The sequence below is a fragment of the Nicotiana sylvestris genome, chromosome 12, assembly GCF_000393655.2.
Source record: "Nicotiana sylvestris chromosome 12, ASM39365v2, whole genome shotgun sequence".
NCBI classification, from domain to species: Eukaryota; Viridiplantae; Streptophyta; class Magnoliopsida; order Solanales; family Solanaceae; genus Nicotiana; species Nicotiana sylvestris.
Window position 1 is genome coordinate 161,190,273 of NC_091068.1, and position 17,309 is coordinate 161,207,581.

A 17,309-nucleotide genomic window follows, 5' to 3' on the forward strand; every position below is an offset into this window, starting at 1 on the left:
AGAAATTTTTCACACACATCCCAAATGATACAACGGAGACGCTGCAACTTCCGGAATTCCATTCCGACCCCTATATCAAAATCTCACCTATCAACCGAAAAACGCCAAAATCCCAACTTCGCCAATTCAAGCCTAAATCTACTCCGGACCTCCAAAACACATTCCGATCATGCTCCTAAATTCCAAATCACCTTCCGAAGCTATCCGAACAATCAAAACATATATTCGAGCCCTTTAACAGATAAGTCAACATCCGGTTGACTTTTCCAACTTAAGCTTCCTCAAAAGAGACTAAGTGTCTTAAACCTTCTTAAAACCTTTCCGAACCCGAGCTAACCAACCCGTTCACATATAGAACCGATAAACAAAGCAACAAGAAGCATAAATGGGGGAAACGGAGCGGTATCTCATGAGACGACCGACCGGGTCGTCACATCCTCCCCCTCTTAAACAAACGTTCGTCCTCGAACAAGTCAAGACACATACTTGAAGCCTCAAACAGGTGAGGATATCTGCTCCGCATCTCCCGCTTGGTCTCCCAATTAGCCTCCTCCATGAGCCGACCCCTCCACTGCACTTTCACTGAAGCTATATCCTTTAATCTCAACTTTCGAACCTGACAACCCAAAATAGCTACTGGCTCCTCATCATAAGTCAAATCACCATCCAACTGAACCGTGCTGAAATCCAGAACATGAGAAGGGTCCCCAATATACTTCTAGAGCATAGAAACATGAAATACCGGATGCACACTCGACAAGTTGGGTGGCAAAGCAAGCTCATAAGCCTCCTTCCCAATCCTCCGAAGTACCTCAAAAGGTCCAATGAACCGATGACTCAATTTACCCTTCTTCCCAAACCTCATGACACCCTTCATGGGTGAAACCTTCAACAGAACCTTCTCCCATGTAGGACACATCCCGAACCTTCCTGTCAGCATAACTCTTTTGCCTCGACTGCGTTGTACGAAGCCTTTCCTGAATTACCTTCACCTTTTCTAAAGCATCTTGCACCAAGTCTGACCCCAATAGCCTGGCCTCACCCAGCTTGTACCAACTAAATGGAGATCTGCACCGCCTCCCATACAAAGCCTCATATGGAGCCATATGAATACTCGACTGGTAGCTGTTGTTATAAGCAAACTCTGTAAGCGGTAGAAACTGATCCCATGACCCTCCGAAATCAATGACACAAGCACGCAACATGTATTCCAATATCTGAATAGTGCGCTCAGACTGCCCGTCCGTCTGAGGGTGAAAAGCTGTGCTCAACTCAACCTGAGTACCCAACTCTCGCAGTACAGACCTCCAAAACTGCAAAGTGAACTGAGTTCCCCTATCTGAAATGATGGAAACTGTGACACCATGCAAACGAATAATCTCCCGGATATAGATCTCTGCCAACCGCTCTGAAGAATAGGTAGTATACACAGGAATGAAGTGCGCGGACTTGGTCATCCGATCCATAATCACCCAAATAACATTGAACTTCTTCAAAGTCCGTGGGAGCCTAACTACAAAGTCCATGGTGATCCGCTCCCACTTCCACTCCAGAATATCCATCTGCTGAAGCAAGCCACCTGGTCTCTGATGCTCATATTTCACCTGCTGACAATTGAGACACCAAGCTACAAATCCCACAATATCCTTCTTCATTCTTCTCCACCAATAATGTTGTCTCAGATACTAATACATCTTCGTGGCACCCAGATGAATGGAGTACCGCGAGCTGTGAGCCTCCTATAGGATTGGGCACACAAATCCTTCCCTGTATCCTCAACACCCCATCATCACCAATAGTTATATCTCTGGCATCATCGTGCTGAACTCTGTCCTTAAGGACAAGCAAATGTGGATCATCATATTGACGCTCTCTGATGCGATCATTTAAGGAAGACCGAGAAACCACACAAGCCAATACCCGAATGGGCTCCGAAATATCTAACCTCACAAACCGATTGGCCAAGGCCTTAACATCAACTGTAAGAGGTCTCTCCCCAACTGGAATATATGCCAAACTCCCCATACTCACTGCCTTTTGGCTCAAAGAATCGACCACCACATTGGCCTTCCCGGGATGGTACAATATAGTGATATCATAATACTTTAGCAACTCCAACCATCTCCGCTGCCTCAAATTGAGATTCTTCTGCTTGAACAAGTGCTGGAGGCTACGATGATCAGTAAACACATCACAAGACTCACCATACAAGTAATGCCTCCAAATCTTTACCGTGTGAACAATGGCAGCCAACTCCAAATCATGAACGAGGTAGTTCTTCTCATGGAGCTTCAACTGGCGAGAAGCATAAGCAATAACTCTACCCTACTGCATCAATACACACCTAATACCAACTCTCGAAGCATCACAATACACAGTATATAAATCTGAAGTTGATAGCAAACTAATACTGAAGTTGTGGTCAAGGCTGTCTTGAGCTTCTAAAAGCTCTTCTCACACTCATCCGACCATACAAATGAAGCACCCTTCTAAGTTAACTTGGTCAAGGGCGATGCGATAGATGGGAACCCCTGGACAAACTGGCGATAATAGCCTGCCAAACCAAGAAAGCTGCGAATCTCTGTGGCTGAGGACGATCTGGGCCAACTGTGAACTGCCTCTATCTTCTTCGGATCAACCTGAATACCCTCGCTGGACATCACGTGCCCCAAGAAAGCCAATGAACTGAGCCAAAACTCACACTTGCAGAACTTTGCATAAAGTTTCTCCTCCCTCAATCTCTGCAACACAACTCTCAAATGCTCCGTGTGCTCCTCCTGACTACACGAATACACCAGAATATCATCAATGAAGACTATGACAAATGAGTCGAGATAAGGCCGGAACATGGTGTTCATCAAATGCATGAACGTTGTTGGGGCATTGGTCAGCCCAAAAAACATCACCAAGAACTCATAATAACCATATCGGGTCTTGAAAGTTGTCTTAAGAATATTCAAGTCCCTGATCTTCAGCTAGTGATAACCTGAACGGAGATCAATCTTGGAGAACACTCTCACTCCGTGAAGCTGGTCGAATAAATCATCAATGCGAGGCAAATGATACTTGTTCTTAATTGTTACTTTGTTCAACTGCATATAATCAATGCACATCCTCATTGTGCCATCCTTCTTCTTCACAAATAGAACCGGCGCACCCCAAGGCGACACACTAGGCCGAATGAACCCCTTATCAAGGAGTTCTTGAAGTTGCTCCTTTAACTCCTTCAACTCCGCTGGTGTCATACAATATGACGGAATAGAGATGGGTTGAGTGCCCGACACCATGTCAATACCAAAATCAATATCCTTGTCCGGTAGCATGCCCGACAGGTCTGCAGGAAATACATCGGAAAAATTCCTCACAACTGGAACAGAATCAATACTAGGAGTCTCTACACTGACATCCTTCACAAAGGCTAGATACGAAAGACAACCCTTTCCCAACCATACACTGGGCTTTCAAGAATGAGATTACTCTATTGGGAACATAATCAGTCAAACCTCGCCACTCAATCCGTGGCACACGCGGTATAGCCAATGTCACTGTCTTAGCATGATAGTCCAGAATAGCATGACACGGAGATAGCTAATCCATGCCCAAAATAGTATCGAAGTCTACCATACATAATAACGATAGATCCACTCGGGTCTCCAGACCCCAATAGTCACCACACACGACCAGTACACACGGTCTACAATAATAGTATCGCCCACCGGAGTAGATACATGAACAGGTGAAACAAGAGACTCATGTGACATATCCAAATAACAAGCAAAGTATGATAACACATAAGAAAAGGTAGAACCGGGATCAAATAACATATATGTGGCAGACTAAGACAATACCTGTAATAACAACATCAAAAACAATATCATCAAGTCTAGCTGGAAGTGCATAGAAACGGGCCTAACTGCCACCTAATCGACCTCCCCCTCTAGGGCGACCCCTAGATGACTGACCTCTATCCCTAGCTGGGTGGGTGGTGATGAAGTAGCTGGCGCTGAAGCCGATGGCTGACTCCTCTGCTGAGTTGAACCCACAAGACAACAAGGACACTGCCTCCATATATGACCCATCTCTCCACACTCATAGCAACTCCCGGGTGCTGAAGAAGGGGACCGAAGGGAACCCCTAGCACTGGAATGACTAGATGATGCACCTGGCATAAGCTGGTTGAGCATGCCTGAATGGACGACCTCTACCGTGCTGAAACTGACCTCTCAAAGGAGCACTACTATAACTACCAGATCCTCGAGGCCTCCTGGCCTCCCTCTTTTCTCGCTCCTGACGACGAACAGACTCAATCCACGAGTAAATTCTACAACCTCCTCGAAGGTATCACCAGTCACTCTCTCTGGTCATGAGAATACGAAGCTGATAAGTGAGGCCATCAACAAACCTCCTAATCCTCTCTCTATCTGTCGGAACCAACCAAATAGCATGACGACCTAACTTGGAGAACCTCATCTCATACTGCATCACAGTCATCTCTCCCTGACGCAACCACTCAAACTGCCTGCACAGCTCCTCTCTGCGATACTACGGCACATACTTCTCCAGAAAGAGAATGGAGAACTGCTGCCAGGTAAGGGGTGCTGCACCAACAGGCCTATGCCTCTCAAAAGCCTCCCACCAAGTGAAGGCAGCTCCAGAAAACTGATAAGTAGTGAAAGTGACCCCACTGGTCTCCAGAATACCCGCTGTACGAAAGCATCCTTTGACACTTATCCAAGAAACCCTGCACATTCTCGCCCTCTGCACCACTGAAAGTCAGAGGTTGAAGTCTACCAAACCTCTCCAAACTACGCTGCTCATCCTCTGGCATGGCAAGAACTACATAGTCCTGAGCAGCTGCAACCGGTTGGGCTGGATTTGCCCCTAGTGTCTGAAGTCCCTGCACGACCTGCTCAGGTGCGCGAGCAGCGAGAGTATGAGTGCCTCCCCCCGCTTAAGAAGTAGTTGCGACTGTAGTAACTGAGACCGCTTGAGCTAGGCCAGTGCAAACTGATAGAATCTGAGCCAAGGCTTCCTGAAGACCCGGAATCACAATGGGCACAGCTGGTGCCTGAGCTGGTGCTACTAGAGTGTCCACAACTAGGACCTGATCCTGAACTGGGGTGGCTGGTGGATCTGCAGGTGCTGCCCTAGCTGCCGTGCAAGCCACACTTGTGCCCCTACCGTGACCACGACCGTGTCATCGGCCTCTAGTGGCCACAGCTGGTGGTACTGGTGGTCGTCCATCCTAACCGGTAGCGCGTGTCCTCACCGTCTGTGAGAGAATAGAATAACAGAAGTTTAGTACTCGGATCAACAGATTCGCACGACAAGAATTTCAAGAATATAAAGTTTTTCCTAAAGGTTCTACAACCTCTCGAGGATAAATATAGATGTCTTCGTACCGATCTGCAAGACTCTACTAAACCTGCTCGTGACTCGTGAGACCTATGTAATTTAGGCTATAATACCAACTTGTCACGACCTTAAACCCGGAACCGGTCGTGATGGCGCCTATCGCGAAGACAAGGCCAGCCGACACATTTCCCATTTCATTTTTAAGCAATTACATAGTATAACTAAGCCTTAATCATGATAATAAATCCCCAAAAATAAGGTAACTAATACAATTACGGAAAAAGATATAGCCCGACATCGAGGTGTCACCAGTCATGAGCATCTATAATAATACTACAAGTCTAAAAACGTCTACTCAAATTATTACAGAACAGTAATAAGAGAAAAGAAATGAGATAGGGGGAGAAGCACGGGGCTGCGAACGCCGAGCAACTACCTCATGAACTCCGAAATCTGCTGGAAGCTCTCAACCTTCGCCAGCAGGACCTGAAGTGCCTGAACCTGCGCACGGGGTGCAGGGAGTAAAGTGAGTACTCCAACTCAGTGAGTAATAATCATAAATAAAGATTGAGAAATAAAAAATCACGTAAGGCACATCACAGGTTATAAGGAAGCAGTAAAAGCCAGTAAAAATAATGAAACAGTAAAAATATGCAAAAGTTACTTTAGTTCAGTTTAAGTTTCTTAAAATCCATTTTTAAACAATTAAGCAAGTAAAAGACAGGCAACTAAAAAAGGTAAACACATAAAGAAACGCCCCTCAGGCACACCACCAACAGAATCAGCCCCTCGAGCAACACATGGAACAATAATCATCCCCTCGGGCTATATCTCACATCACAATAGTTACCTATGCTCACTGGGTGTGTGCAAACTCCTGGAGGGGTCCCTTACGGCCCAAGCGTAATATCAAGCCATCTTGTGACATCATCACTAGACTCTCAGCCTCATATCAACAAGCCACCTCATGGCGTACAAATGTCAAGCCCTCGGCCTCATAATCATAATCAATGTTTTCTCACAACACAGGCCCTCGGCCTTACTCAGTCTGAATCTCAAAAGCCACTCGGGCAACAGTAAAACATGATGTTCAGCCCAAAATATCATTTTAAGTGCTAAAGTAGAGTAAACATGGTTGAGTTATGAAAATAGTAGAATTTAGCATGTCTGAGCACAAGTATAAAGTCAAAACAGTGAGGAAATATCAGTAAAAATCTCCTAAGGGTCCAAATAGTTGGCACAATGCCCAAATATGGAATTCAGCCCAAAACATGATGATAGCAAATAGTTTTCAATCAAATACATGGTAAAACAGTCATTCAGGACGGACTAAGTCACAATCCCCAACGGTGCACGGCCCCACGCTCGTCATCTAGCGTGTGTGTCACCTCAATATAGCACCACGATGTGCAATCCGGGGTTTCATACCCTCAGGACAACATTTAAAATCATTACTCACCTCAATCCGGTCCAACTCTAGCTCGCGATGCCTTTGCCCCTTGAATCGGCCTCCAATCGCATCGAATATATCCAAAATCAGAATCACGACGTCAAAATATGCTATAGGAACGAAGTCCAAGCGAAAATAATCAATTTACAACACAAATCCCGAAATTACCAAAACCCGATCCCTGGGCCCATGTCTCGAAATTCGATAAAAGTCACAACAATAGATTCCTTATCTCCCCACGAGTTCATACATATCAAAAGTACCAAAATCCGACTACAAACGGTCCCTCAAATCCTTAAGCCTAGGTCTCCATTACCAAGCCTTAGTTTCCCCAATTTTAACCTTTAAATTCTATTAATTACAGCTCTAATCCGTGAAATAATACCATTGGGACGAGTTTTAGGTCCAAAATCCATACCTCAATGAAATCCCCTTGAAATCCTTCTTCAAATCGCCCAAAAAGCTCCAAAAGCCGACTTAGAAATGGTGGAATAGCTCAAAAATTGCAAAGGAAATAATTTATACCCTCTGGCCTAGGAATTTCGCATGTGCGGCCCTTTCTACCGCTTCTGCGGTACCGCACTTGTCGTCCCCTAGCCGCAGGTGCGGTTATGACAGCAATTCCAACACTTCAGCTGCCAAACCAAATTTCCAAACTTTTCGCCAACCATCCGAAATCACCCCGAGGTTCCCGGGACCTCAACCAAAAGCACAAACACATCATATACTACCCTCCAAACTTATACCAATCTTCAAAACACCTCAAACAACATCGAATCAACCAAAACACATCGGATTCAAGCCTAAATTTCCAAAATCTTTGAATTACGCTTTTGATCAAAAACCCAACCAAACCACGTCTGAATGACCTGAAATTTTGCATACACATCCCAAATGACACAATGGAGCCACTACAACTTTCATAATTCCATTCCGACCCCTATATCAAAATCTCACCTATCAACCGGAAAACGCCAAAATCCCAACTTCGCCAATTCAAGCCTAAATCTACTCCGGACCTCCACAACACATTCCGATCACGATCCTAAGTCCCAAATCACCTTCCGAAGCTATCCAAACCATCAAACTCACATCCGAGCCCTTTAACACATAAGTCAACATCTGGTTGACTTTTCCAAATTAAGCTTCCTCAAAAGAGACTAAGTATCTCAAACCTTCTCAAAACCTTTCCGAACTCGAGCCGATCAACCCGATCACATATAGAACTGATAAACAAAGCAATAAGAAGTAGAAATGGGGGAAATGGAGTGATATCTCATTAGACGACCGGCCGAGTCGTCATAGTTGTGGTGCTACTTACCATTTTCTTGCTTTTGAAAGAGGATCTTACCTGCTTCCTCTTTGCACAACCCTCAAAAACTTTGTCTTTCTTGAACTTAATGTTAGGCAGTCCTATCACTAAGTCCTTGGAGACTAGTTTGTTGAGTTGACTTAGACTGGCATGTCCAAGTCTTTTATGCTAAAGGAGGGGATCATTATCCAACATACTTAAACAAGTGAGTTTATTTTCTGAAAGTGTGGACAGATCTACAATGTAAATATTGTTTACTCATTTTCCCTGCAAAATAATCTTGTCAGTGGTAAGATTTATCATTAAATATTTAGTAGAGGTGAATGCTACCAAGTTACCTCTATCATAAAATTGTGATACACTGATTAGGCTATATTTTAGGCCATCTATCAAGTTGACATTCTCAATAGAGTGAGAGTCAGTCTTACCTACCTTTCCAACCCCAATGATCTCACCTTTCTTCCCATTTCCAAAGGAGACATTACCTCTTTTGAGGTCCTCAAGTGAAAGGAACTATTTCTTGCTACCTGTCATATGCTTTGAGCAGCCACTATCCATGTACCATATTTGGTTGCTCCCCTTCACTTGGACTCACAAAAGGAAATCAGGGGTTAGTCTTAGGAACCCAAACTAGTTTGGGTCCTTTTCTATAGGCAAAAGGGTGAATCAAATTCTTTTTGGCCCATCCGAGTAGCCTACTTTTCCTTGAACAAATATTTTATTCTTTTGACTAGCCTTTTCTTTTGCATTATATTCACTTTTGTAGTGACCAATCTTACCACAGTGTGTGCATATTCTGTTCTCGGGATGTGTGACGTACTTGCTTTTGGGATCCCACTTAGGTGCAAGGGTCCCATAGCCAAGTCCTCTCTTATTGCTATTATGGTGTTCATGTAGCCATGAAAGTGCATCTGAGGACCTATTCCATTTACCGGTTCTGTCTAGCTCGTGCTTAACCTTGCTTAGATCCTTCTTAAGGACTCTTATCTGCTCATCTCTTTTGTATAACTCGTCTTTCATTTTTCCTAGGTTTTCTTCTAACGTGAGTTGTGCGTGATCAGCTTTCTTTTTACCTGTTCCTAATTTCAGTTTTAGATTTTCAAATCTTAGCTCTAGGACAGTGGTGTCAAGTTCATGAACTTGGTTCTTTAACTCAACATTTTTACTATCATTTTCACTAGCCCTAAGTTTCAGATTTTTGCACTTAGATTTCAAAATCACACACTCCTTAAACAACTGTTCTTTTTCATTGTTTAGATCCTTAGATTCATCAATGAAATCCAAGAGTAACTTAGATAGCCTTTCTTTAGACAAAAATTTAATCTTGTCTTTGAGATGAATTATACTTACCTCAGATTCCTTATCGGATTCTCCAATTGTCATAAATGCTTGTTCATCTCCATCTTCATTCTCTTAGTCCTCATCTGAGCTTTTTCCCCAGGTAGCAACCATAGCCTTTATTAATCCTTTGTTCTTCTTGGGTTGAACTTGTTCCTTCTTCCTATTTCTTTGTTCAGTTTTTTCCTTCTTCCATTTAATTTCCCATTGAGGACAGTTTTTGATGTGGTGATCAGTCTTTCCACACTTGTAACACCCCTTATTGGTTTATTTTTCAAGAACCCTTGGTTTGTTGTCGCTTCCACTTCTTGAAGGACCATTTCCTCTCATTAGGTACTTCTTGAAGTCCTTTGTGATCATCGCCATTTCATCCTCATCTAGATCAGCACCTTCAGTGATTCTGAGTGCCAGGATCCTTCCTTTTTGGGTGCATCTATCTTCATGGTTTGATTTCTAAGTTCATAGGCAGTGAGATTTTCAATTAGCTCATCCAACTTAAAAGTGACAATGTTCTTTGATTCCTGAATAGCAGTGATTTTGCTTTCCCAAGAGACTGGCAGAACCCTTGTCAAAATCTTCTCAACTTTGTCTTCTTCAAAAATAACCCTTCCAAGAGACTTAAGTTCATTTGTTAGTGTGGTGAACCTTGTATACATCTCCTGGATGGTTTCCCCTCCCTTTATGGTAAAACTTTCATATTGAGAAAACAACAGTGTTCCTCTGAACCTCTTCACTTGAGGTGTTCCTTCATGAGCCACTTGCAAAGTGTTCTAGATTTCTTTAGCAGTGGTATAACTTTGAATTCTACTATACTCGTCTAGACCAAGTCCACACACAAGCCATTTTTTGTCCTTAGCATTCTTTTTTCATTTCCTCAAGTCCTCAGCATTGCAGTCAGCTCTTGTTTTTGGTACATCTACTCCTTCAGCATTCTTCTTCATGGTAGCTAGGGGACCATCAGTGACAATGTCTCATAGCTCATAGTCTTCTCCGATGATGTGATATCTCATCATATTTTTTCCACCAAGAGTAGTATTGGCCATTAAAGAGTGGAGACCTATCAGTGGATTGCCCTTCCTAGTTTCCAGGTGGTGCGCTCATCTTGATATGTTCCTAACGTGTTAGCCTCTTCAAGGATAACCTGATCTGATACCAATTGATGTTTTATACTTCAATACCACACAAAAGGGGGGAGGGTAATTTGTGCGGTGTCCAATTTTTCACTTAAACTGATTATGGAAGGACATGATTCTTCTATGTGTTCCTTATATTATTGTTGCGGAATAATAAATGCAGAAAGTAAAGAACACAAGTATTTTTACATGGAAAACACTCGGGTCAAAAGGTGAAAAAACCATGACCTACTACTCAGTAGGATTTTTCGCAATACTTCACTAAATCACTGAGCCAAAACAACATTGACAAAACTCTTTGTAAACCTAAGGATTACATCTAATCTCATTGTAGCAACCGGCCTCTAACTGTTATGAAAACTTAAGTTAACTCTAACTGGAATACTCAAAGTACCTATTACAATTGCTTCTAGATAAAGCTAGAAGGTACAATATAAAAACACCTACTATAATTGAACTAGAAATAAAGAAAGACAAATAAAATTCTTTATGGAGGTGGTTCTTCAATCTGGTTCATGTAGCTTCAGATTTGCACACTTGAATCACACACGAACTGCTTGCAAAATTGCCTTGTTATTTTGCTCTCAATTCACGTTTAACTTCTACATTTATGCAACACCTGTAATGTGAGAACATCCTGCAATTTATAGAGTTAGTAGATGAAGAAATAACTAGAGTTCTAATGCTACTCTTCCTTGGTGGAAGAGTTCTAGTTGATTTCAACTTCTAACTCCTTCCCTATCTTGGATAGTGTTCTATTTGATTAAGGAGTCCTTCTCCTTATCAATTATGCAACATTTTTCGATCAAGAGATATCAAGTATACCAAGTTAAGCTTATCTCCTTCACGTGCATCCCACATGCTCGAATCTGCCCATTTCTATGCACACAAGGATGGACCTGGTTCATGCCTGAGTTCCTTTGTCAGTCTTTAAAACTAACCTTTACTTGGGCCAACAAGTTGTAACAAAGAGGAATTGTAGTTATATAACAAGGTAATAACATTTGCAAATAGAGATTCATTCACTTGGTCATTGCTAGAGGCAGATGTAGAGAACAAGTTACAGGTTCATCCGAACAAAATTACTTCGGCTTAAATTTGGTATATGTTTGAAAGAATTTACTTAATTATGGATTATGGTAGAATTACAAATTCGAACTCATAATATTCAAAAACATGGATCCGCCTCAGATCACTGCAGAGTGTAGATATTCAGATGAGAAGTCCCATTCAAAGTTGGCTTTTAGGGTTTTGACATAAGTCCATGGAAGATTCATTATTCTATCAGAATGATATGCATTATTGGGTTATATATAATAAATATAACACAACACAAAACTAGGCTCCTAAAAGGCATTATGTTTAAAAAAAAAGGAGGAAAACAAGACAAAAATGAAATTTTCTGTTTATAATTACTACTACATGGTGGAAAGATAATGTCAAGAATCTTTGCTAGGACCCCCTCCTCCAACAAAGAATAAAAGTAAAGATTGTCGTAGTCTTTAACAGATCAAACATCCAATCAACATGAGTTTCCTTAAAACCATTAGAAAAAAAGAGTGAAAACAAGACAAGAATGAAATTTTCTCTATATAATTGCTACTATAAGGGCAATAATCTTTTGATAGGACCCTCTCCTCCAACAAAGAATAAAAAATAAATAATAACATAGGCTTTAATAAAACATCTAATCAACATGTTAGTTTCCTTAAAAGACATTTTTTTAAATAAAAAAAATAGTAAAAACAAGACAAGTACGAAATTTTCTCCTTATAATTGCTTCTACGATTAAAAGATAAGAACCAGAATTTTTTATTGGAGTTCCTCTCAAATAAAGAAAAAAGACAAGACTTGGCATTGCGTTTAACAAATACAAATATACAATATGTAATTAAAATAGTAATAATTGTATATCTCGAAGATATACAATGGTAAGACTACTACGGTATATAACATGTGAATTATATCCTGGAGATATACAACGTACATACTTTTTGGATATTTTATAAATATTTTTCGCTAAATATGTATAAATTAGATACTTGTTAAAATGTGTATTTTCAAATAAGTATTTTGATCGCATGAGGGTTCCCGTTGATTTTCCTTTATCAAACTTGTAAGTACTATCTATGAAGAGATATGTATATTTTTAACCGTTTCTAGAAATAATATTTGATACATATTTTATAAATTTTTCGGTTAACGAATACAATTAATTTCATCCGATCAGCCGAATTTATATTTGGCCCATCTATGAAAAGAAAAGATGGAGCCCAGGTATGAGCTGGATTTGACATAGCCCATTAACAACAATTAATGAATGTAGCACTGCACCTATTCTTGCTTCTGCCCCTTCACATGCTTGCTTGCAACTGTTTCTTCTACTACTGGTGGAAATCAGACATAGATAGGGTTAAAGTTCTTGTAATTTCCTGTTTGTAATAACTCTGACTAGTTTTTTACTTGTTTTCAGTACTAGTGGAGTAACGCCTGTGCTGTGCACAAGCCCAAGTATCTAATAGCGGATTTAGAGGCATATCCAAGATTTAAATTTACTGGATTCAGTTTTTAAAATTTTTAGTATTGAATTTATTGTACTGTTAAAATTGTGGGTTCAGGAGTGTGTTTGGCATGAAGGAAAATATTTTGTAATTTTTCCATAGTTGGTTGGCTTAAATGTTCTAGAAAACATTTTTCTTATGAACTAATTTGAGGAAAATGTTTTCCTTATTAAGAGAAGGGAAAATATTTTCCAAAACTGCTTCTCAACTTTCCCCACCCTATTCTCCATCCTCACCAACCCACCCCACAACCCCCACCCCCTCTCCCCCGCCCTTCCCTTACAAAAAAGGAATTTTTTTTTTGTAATTTTAAATTTCTGTTTTGTTATTTTTCTGCACACCCCCTCCCCTCCCCCCAAAAAAATATTTTTTTTATTTATATATTTTCAGTTTTAGTTTTTTCATCTTTCGGTTTACAGATTCAAAATTTTACAAGTTCTAAAGTTATGAGTTCGGAAATTTATGAGTTTGAAAGTTTATGGGTTTAGAAATTATAAAGTTTGCGGGTTCGAAATTTTAGCGGTTCGGAAGTTTATGAAATTTGTGGTTTCGGAAGATTGTTGATTCGAAAGTTTATGGCTTCATGTTTATTGTATCTAAATTAATTACGAATACTCTTGAGAAGTTATTTTCCTTAATTTGTATACCAAACACCAAAAAATAAACAAGATTACTACTTGTTTTACGAGATAATATTTTCTTGAAAAATATTTTCCACAAAGAATATTTTCTATTATACCAAACACACTCCAGATCTAATATTTTTTGAGATTTTATTAGACTTTTACATATATTCTATACAATATATCAAAAGTTATGGGTTCAAATGAAATTATTACATGTAAGCTACACCCACCCCTGCAAAGGGTAATTTTTGAAAATACTTTTAAAAATGAGAAGATAACTATGCTTCTATAGTTAGATAATGATTAGAAGAGTATTGTAAACTTTATGAAATAGAATAGGAAATCAACTATTACAATTAATATTTTATCTGTCTCATTTATGTGGCATACGCTTTTTTTTTTCTTTTCAGTTTGTCCAAAATAATGGCACTATTTATAATACACAAATATTTGTGAGTATAATTTAGACTACAAATTTTAAAAGTCTTTTTTTTCTTTCTTTTTTAAAATTCCATTTGGAGGTTTTAACTCCCGTAACTAGGTATCATGTCTCTCTTATGTCAAGATTGACGTATTTGTTAGCGGCTTAGCCAGGGGCGGACCTACGTTGATGATTGAGGGGTCACGGGACCCCGTTAGCCTCGGCAAAACCTTTGTATATTATATTTTATGTATATCTCTGCATACAGCTGGAACCCCTTATTTTTCGTGTGCCCCTAGGAAAAAAAAAAGGCGACTGGAAGGGTGGTTTTGGAGGTCGTGGGTTCTAAACCCATTTTCACCACTTTCTCCTGCTTTACTTTTTACTTTTATCTTTTTTTCAATTCAATTATAGTTTAGTTTTAATATATAATAGTCAACTTACTTAATTTTATTGTTTTTCAAATCCCACCCTTAAAATTAAAAGCTTCAAATTGTAATTTATCGCGCTTCAGATGTACAAAAATGCAAATTCTAGTTTAGTTTTAATATATAATAGCCAACTTACTTAAGTTTAATCTTTTTCAAATAACTCCCTTAAAATTAAAAGCCTCAAATCCAATTTATCGCGCTTCAGGGGTAGAAAATACAAATCCTTCTTCCACAACTTTCTTCAACAATCACTTTGACAAAGTAGCAGATATTCGTCAACTCTGACTCGGCAATGACAACTAATTAAGAGTTTGAGGCTTTTCTTCAGTTTTTAAACTATTAGCACACTCTTAATCTTGATTTGTTTAGTAAGTTTTTTTTTTTTATAATTTTTGAAGTTCGAACACCCTTTTGATCATTGACCCCTTTTTTAATTGAGAAAAAACTAGAAATTTTAAAGTTTGAAACAATTTTAAATCAAATACCTTCCCTTTCCGTAGCACTTATTTTGCGAAGAAATCTCTCTCTTTGTTTTATGCTTTCTATTTCTTTAGAACTTCTTTTTATTTGTACTTGAATGATAAGTCATCATAATCATTGAATTTTCAAAAAGTTACCCGTCAAATTTTATCGTTAGTAATTAGCATACAATGGTGCCTCGTCGTACTCAAATACTGGGTCTGCCTCTGGGCTTAGCAGGTTGCATCTTTATAATCAATGTTGTTTGTATTTGCAGCACAATATCATGCAGGTAATGTATGAGACAATTTACAAATCAGTAATCTTATAGGCACAAAAATATCTATGGTATATTTTAGACTATAAATTTCAAAAGTTATTTTTCTTAAATCTGTACATAGTCAAACATCATTACCACAAAATGGGACAGAGAGACGTATTATACTGTGTCGTAGTTACTTTAACCATCAGTAATGCCATCTTCTTTATTTATTTAATTAAATTAAGAGTAATTTCTAACTAATAACTAATATGGCAACATAGATGGAATTTGAAGTAAAATATAACTCACAAAAAATTGATCGGAGAAGTAGTTTCTTTTTTATAGTATAATATTTGACGAGGCCAATATGTATTGGAATTTCCTGTTCGTACTCTGTCAAATTCTAATATAGTTTAAGATATCGTCCCACAGAGACTGGATAATCTATGCTACAGACTTGTAATATTTTAACTACTATTTGAGAGAATCAAATTGATGAAAAGTGAGTGAGGTATAAAACTTGTTAATTACTTAAACAAAACAAAATATTTTTGGAAGATTTATAATTTAAAAAGGAGTTGGGAATCATTGAATTCACTTGATAATATTACTATAATAAAATCTCAATTTCTACATTTATTTCTCTAAAGAATAATTGCTTATTTCTAATACAATTATATTTTGCTCACTAAGAAATAATCAATTAATAACACTCCGTGAGAATTATGTTAATTAATCAATTTAAGACTAGTGATGTTTAAACCGAAATATTTTTCTTGCTTGAATTGTGCTAAAAGAAAGTAAAAACTTCGTGAGAATATTTTTACCAAGGATCAATAATCTTGCCTACAACAATTTCTCCGTGAGAATTAAAACTGAGGCAAGCAAGATTACTGACTTGAAATAATAGTTTACTGAAAAATTACTTTCACACTACTATTTTATTCATCAGTTATTATATATTAATTTTGCTCCGCGAGAATTACAAAATTACTATATAAATAACTGAGAGATAAAATATGTAGATGTGATGATAGAGTAATTAAAAACCATTATTTCAGCACAGTATGAAATGTAAACAAAAAGTTTCAAGCCAAGAATATATAAAAACTAAGATAATATTTTAGAATATATCAAGCTTCATCAACTATCCCAACAAAAGAAATTACTCCATTATGGAGTAAGAAAAGCTAAGAAGGATATTTAGAAGACTAGAAATATTTAAAAGACTAAGGAAATATTTTTACTACAAAGAAAGAAGATCAAGACTAGTTCTTGTCTTACAAAGATTGGATATCCTTATACAAAGAGAGCTTGTTATTTATAGGAAAAGATGAGTAGCTTTTATATTGTTCCACTTTTGCGAAAGTGAAATCAATGTATGCGAAGTGACATTTGTGTACGTAGATTCTATATATGCAACTATGACACTTGTGCTTCACTTTGACTTCATGAGTTAGTCTTGCAAACGTAGCTTCCATGTATGCAAAGTGACCTTTGTGTGGGTAGATTCAATATATGCAAATATGGCACTTGTGTTTCACTCTTGACTTCATGAGTTAGTCTTACATATATAGGTTCCATGTGTGCGAATGTGACCATTGCAAATATAGATTCCACGCATGCATCTATGACTCTTTTGCTTCCATTCTTGACTTCATGACTTAGACTTGCAAATGTAGGTTCCATGTATGCGAATGTGACATTCGCGTATATAGATTTCACATATGCAACTATACTCATTTTCATCTCTAATTGTCTCTTTCCATAAGCTCATATGTATATTTCACATTTGCGAATATGACGATGATATGTGCAACTGTGACTTTGCTTCATTCTCTTGTCTTTCATAATTTTTTTTCGTACAAGAATTGTTAGAAAATATGCAAGAATAGGATATTATTATTCATATTTTATTTTAAAAACTTATTTTTTACATATGAAATTATATGAATAATTTA